Source organism: Eucalyptus grandis, chromosome 7, assembly GCF_016545825.1.
Source record: "Eucalyptus grandis isolate ANBG69807.140 chromosome 7, ASM1654582v1, whole genome shotgun sequence".
Classification (NCBI taxonomy): domain Eukaryota; kingdom Viridiplantae; phylum Streptophyta; class Magnoliopsida; order Myrtales; family Myrtaceae; genus Eucalyptus; species Eucalyptus grandis.
The window spans coordinates 57,951,268-57,957,775 of NC_052618.1; positions in this window are offsets into that span (position 1 = coordinate 57,951,268).

The window sequence follows — 6,508 nt, forward strand, 5'->3', positions numbered from 1 at the left end:
TTTTATTTTATTTTCAGTTATGTTATTAATTTTTTCAAAGCACTTAGCGCATCCGCGATTTAATTAACACTTATCCCTTTTGTTATTTTATTTTATTTTCGGTTATGTTATTAATTTTTTCAAAGGTTGCTTTTTATTTTGAGAATTTTTGAAAATGAAACATAGAATGAAAATTCGAAATTTTATTTATTTATTTAAAAAAATAATTATTATTCCAAATTTTTGTTTGTCTTTTTTTTTCGAGACAACCTTTGGAAAATTACTTATTCGGTTTGCAAATTTTCCCAAAGGGTTACAATTGTTCGGTTTTCGACTTCTTCCGAAGGGGCGCATTTGTTTATTCGAATAATTTCTAAAGGATGTGTTTGTTCATATTTTTTGGAAATTTTTACGAAGAGTTGCATGTAAGACTGTTTTATATATATACTCGTCATTTTTCGAAAGAAAGAGAGAGATCATTTTTCATCTTTTCGAGCTTTTTGTCTGAAAAAAAAAAAAAAAAAAACTACGGCCATTCTTTCAATTGTTTCCTAGAGAGACTTTGGAAAAATACTAGAATTGCTATCTAGTATTCTCATCAGAGACTTTGTTGTATCTTAGAGGATTTTTGCCGGTGACCATTAGCAACGTTGTGGGGCAAATAAATCCTTAAAGAAAGTGATATCACACCTCAAAGTTCGACTTGAGTACTCTGAATATCCGTCTTCATTGTTTCACCCAAATTCGAAGCCATATTTTATCAACACCTGAGGTCTTACAACCTTAGATGTTGGCTGCCATCACCATATTTCGATCACGGCGACCGCTTGCCCTTGCTGGCCAACCTTTTTATTTTTCTTTTGAGGAATTTTTTTTAATTACAAAGGTCCTTTGTAAATGATTAAAGGTATTTCACAATGGATTTTCATATTACAATTTAACAAATACAATTTACATTTTGGAAAACCTTTTTAACTTAAAGTCCTTTACATTTTCTCAAAAACTTTCCCCAAAAGTCCAATGACACACCCTAAAAATTATCAACTTTATGTAATTAAGTCCTTTAGTTAACTTCGGCCAATTTGGCTAATGAAAAATGTTGGACATGATTAAAATATAAAACATAATGCTAAAATGATGTCAATCTGATTTTTAATACAATTTCATTTAAAATAAATTAAAAACAAGTTAAATTGAAATCCTAATTCTGCTAGCCGCCACGCGATGAACGTCGTCCCATCCTCGTTCCACGAAATCAAATCGTCCACCGACGGATCATTCATGAGCATATAAGTCTTCATGAGAAACGGAAGCGACCTCTGGGAGTCGCCAACTTCCGGCGAATCCCCGGTCTGCTCCCCTGGCATCGGTCCCCATGGGTGCCTCTCAAATTCCAAGCCCCAAGACACCTGGAGAGACTCCGAACCGGACAGTATCCATTCGAGTCAGCTCGCGGATGATGCTGTATTTTACGCCGAACCACAAAATCAATGCACACGAAGCATCCTCCCGCGAATTTGACTATGAAAAAGAAAAACCGAATGAGAGAATGAAAGAAACTATTCCTCTATCTACTGGCGTTCGTCCTATGCGATAATTAATAAAACAAGTCCTTTTTGTGTCCCTTGCCTTGAAGCAACGTATGGAGCATCAAAATTGATAAAATAGAATAGGACAAATGAAAATATAGGCTACCTAGGATAGTGGATCAAACGCGGTAGAAAAAGGCACATTTATTATTACCATAGGAATTTGTAAATTGATGGTTGGGCCCCATCCAGAAAACTGAATTCAAGCTCTATAGATTAGTCCAAGTGCAAAGCAGCTCCACTAAGGAGATAGTGGAACATTATGCCCAATTTTTGCAATGCTGAACATGAACTAAGTCCAAGAGTTATGAGTTAATAATTATTTTTTTATAAAAATGCATGTATGCACCGTTCATTTCATGTTATCATTTTTAATAAATGATCAATTCTGATATAGTGAATTTAATTAGTCTCGTTGTCCATGCTATGCACAGGAATTTGCCAGCCATTACTTATAATAATCATAGTCATAGAAGAAAAGGCACATCCATTCTTGTAAGAGATAATTCAATGGGCCTTCATAAATCGATGACTAGCCCATATCCAGAAGAGAGAATTCAACCTCTACAAATTAGTCCAAGTGAAAAACAACTCAACTAAGGAGATAGTGGAGAACTACCCCAATTTTTGCAGTGCCGAACACAAACTAAGTCTAAGTCTTTTGAGTTAATAATTGTTTCTCTATGAAAATGCATGTCTATAATAGTATCGTTCATTTCACGTTATGATTTTTTTTTCTTAAATTATTTCTTAAATTATCAATTCCAAGTAAAAAAACAACTCCACTAAGGAGATAGTGGAGAACTACCCCAATTTTTGCAGTGCTGAACACAAACTAAGTCTAAGTCTTTTGAGTTAATAATTGTTTCTCTATGAAAATGCATGGTATTGTTCATTTCACATTATGATTTTTTCTTAAATTATCAATTCCAAGTAAAAAACAGCTCCACTAAGGAGATAGTGGAGAACTACCCCAATTTTTGCATTGCCGAACACAAACTAAGTCTAAGTCTTTTGAGTTAATAATTGTTTCTCTATGAAAATGAATGTCTATAATGGTATTTTTCATTTCACGTTATGATTTTTTTCTCAAATTATCAATTCCAAGTAAAAAACAACTCCACTAAGGAGATAGTGGAGAACTACCCCAATTTTTGCAGTGCCGAACACAAACTAAGTCTAAGTCCTTTGAGTTAATAATTGTTTCTTTATGAAAATGCATGTCTATAATGGTATCGTTACTTTCACGTTATGATTTTTTCTTAAATTATCAATTCCAAGTAAAAAATAACTCTACTAAGGAGATAGTGAAGAACTACCCCAATTTTTGCAGTACCAAACACAAACTAAGTCTAAGTCTTTTGAGTCAATAATTGTTTCTCTATGAAAATGCATGTCTATAATGATATCGTTCATTTCACGTTTTGATTTTTTCTTAAATTATCAATTCCAAGTAAAAAAAAAAACAACTCCACTAAGGAGATAGTGGAGAACTACCCCAATTTTTGCAGTGCCGAACACAAACTAAGTCTAAGTCTTTTGATTTAATGATTGTTTATCTATGAAAATGCATGTCTATAATGGTATCGTTCATTTCACGTTATGATTTTTTCTCAAATTATCAGTTCCAAGTAAAAAACAACTCCACTAAGGAGATAGTGGAGAACTACCCCAATTTTTGCAGTGCCGAACACAAACTAAGTCTAAGTCTTTTGAGTTAATGATTGTTTATCTATGAATATGCATGTCTATAATGGTATCGTTCATTTCACGTTATGATTTTTTCTCAAATTATCAATTCCAAGTAAAAAACAACTCCACTAAGGAGATAGTGGAGAACTACCCCAATTTTTGCAGTGCCGAACACAAACTAAGTCTAAGTCTTTTGAGTTAATAATTGTTTCTCTATGAAAATGCATGTCTATAATGGTATCGTTCATTTCACGTTATGATTTTTTCTTAAATTATCAATTCTAAGTAAAAAACAACTCTACTAAGGAGATAGTGGACAACTACCCCAATTTTTGCAGTGCCGAACACAAACTAAGTCTAAGTCTTTTGAGTTAATAATTGTTTCTCTATGAAAATGCATATCTATAATGGTATCGTTCATTTCACATTATGATTTTTTCTTAAATTATCAATTCCAAGTAAAAAACAACTCCACTAAGGAGATAGTGGAGAACTACCTCAGTGCTGAACACAAACTAAGTCTTAAGTCTTTTGATTAATAATTGTTTCTCTATAAAAATGCATGTATATAATGATACCGTTCATTTCACGTTATGATTTTTTCTTAAATTATCAATTCCAAAATAACGATTCTAATGAGTTTTGTTGCCCGTCCTATGCTTGGGAATTTGCCAGTTATTGCTTTTAATAATCATAGGCAAAGAAGAAAAGGTGCATCCATTCTTGCAAGAGAGAGTTCAATTGGACTTTGTAAACCGATGACCGGACCCACCCAAATGATTGAATTCAACCTCTACAAATTAGTCCAAATGAAATGCGGCTCCATTAAGGAGATCGTGGAGAATTGTGCCGGATTTTTGCTTTGCTGAACATGGACTAAGTCTAAGTCTTACGAGTTAATAATTGTTTCTCTATAAAAATGCATGTGTATAGCGGCACCGTTTGTTTGAATGTTATGATTTCTTCTAAATTGTCAATTCCAAAATAGCAATTTTAATTAGTCTTGTTGCTTGTGCTATGCACATGAATTTGCCAGCCATTGCTTATAATAATCATAGTTATAGAAGAAAAGGCACATCTATTCTTGCAAGAGAGAATGCAATTGGACTTTGTAAATTGATGATTGGGCCCCATCCGGAAGAGAGAATTCAACCTATACAAATTAGTCCAAGTGTAAAGCAGCTCTACTAAGGAGATTGTGGATAATTAAGCCCAAATTTATAGTGTCAGATACGGACTAAGTCAACATCGTTAATTTCACATTATGATTTTTATCAAATTATCAAAATCAAAATAACGATCTTAATTAGTCTTGTTGTCCATGCTACGTGCAAGATTTTGCCTGCCATTGCTTAAAAAGCAATGTTTGGATAGGATGAGTTTGCTTGGTTAGCCACTATGTAGAATCTGAATTTAACCTTATGTTAGATAAAATTCAGGTTACTTTATCAAGTTTAGCTATATCTGCGTTCACCGTCTTAAATTGCTTAAATTTACTCAAACATGAGTTGTTTTCTAAAACTACTTTGGATTATCGGTTTTCTGCACTCTTAAATTATCAGTTCATACAGACCCAAAAAAAAAAAAAAAAAATTATCCGTTCACCACAGTTTGAGAATTAAGAGTTAAAATTATGGAGAGACTTTACTGTGTACATGCATTCTATTATTATAAAATGTGACTACCAACATTTGAGGGGGGAGGAAATAGGTTTAGTTGTATTGCTTAAAGGATAGGCCCACAGCCCATGATTTAGACGTCGGCTCTCTCTCATGCCCATACGTCATGCGATGTTAGGTATCTAAATTAACATTAGGAGAATTTTCTAAAAAAGCCACTAGCTTATTAGGATCGGTTAGAAACCAAGCGAGATATGTGAGTATGCTCACTTCCAACGCAACCAGATAATCTAGGGTTGGAGACTTGATTGCATTAATTAATCAATTAATACCCTTTTGGTACCTAATTTTGTTTATTTTGGAAAGATTTTTGTTAGACAATTTGAATTGATTTTAAACCTATCTATTAACATGTCAGATGAATATGCGAGTGCCTAATTATTATAATAATAATTAGTAGCCAATAAAAGCATTAAATAAATTGTATTAGATAGCAAAGATCTAACATTACTAAATAAGGGGGCATGCCATATCAAACCAAGCCAAAGGGAAACCATAATGAACATATTGAAAGTGCTCAATCGAAGGCATTCATTTTTTAAGGATAATTGGAACTTTATGGTAAAGCCGTAAGGGCATGTTCAACTTTCGAGCATAATTTTTCAATGATTTCTCCATAATTTTAAGAGAAGGCTACCCAAAAGGCAATTTTTAAGCATTTTTGATGAATTCTAATTTTTGAAATTTTTTTGAATTTTCATGGAATTTTAGGGATTTTCCCAATTTTCTAAAAAAATTATGAATTACGGAATTTTCATAATTTTAAAAATTCTGAATTGTTTAAATTCTTTGAGAAAAAAAATCGGCAAATAAGGACATCGACTTGGACTATCAAACGAGATCGGGCTCGGGCCCGAATCCGGGCCTACCGAGCAGGACCAATTCGCGGACAGATTCCCACCTTGAGCCCAATCCGACCTAGACCTTTAAACAAACCCCAATTTTCCAAAAGCCCAACTCACCTAAAAGTCCAGCCCAAACTAAACTGAACCAGAAAGTCAAAAAAATCTCAACCGAATTTAGCCCAAACTCCACAAGACCAATTAGGCCCAAACCAAACCAGACTCAATTGACTTTAAGCCCAACCTAGATTTACTAAAGTTCAGCCCAAGCTCATCTCCTATGTTCTTCTCCCTCTAAAATATGGTCGATCTCCCCACTCCTCTTTGCCTACACGCACTACCCGCCATCTTTCCACCAAAGCAGGGAGCACGACATTTGAAGGATTTTTATCGCGACTCAGAAGCAAAGCGCTAGAACTCGAACGCTGTGCTTCACAGTGAATCAATCTACATCCACCGCTGGTCCTCCATCACAGGCTAATTCCAGTCACCGGAAAGGCTTGCGGCCACTACCTTGGGCGTATATGATTTTATCTTTCGTTCGAGTAACAGATTCTAGCCGATTGAAAGGATCTTCTGATCACTTCCTGGTTGGAGCCCAACTCATCCCTTGATGAAGAGGGATGGTGGACACCCAAGGCAAATACCGTTTTCTACCTGCTAAAATGCCTATGTTCAGCGTCCAAACAACGAGTACGCAACAACCACACAAAGAAACGACATGCCA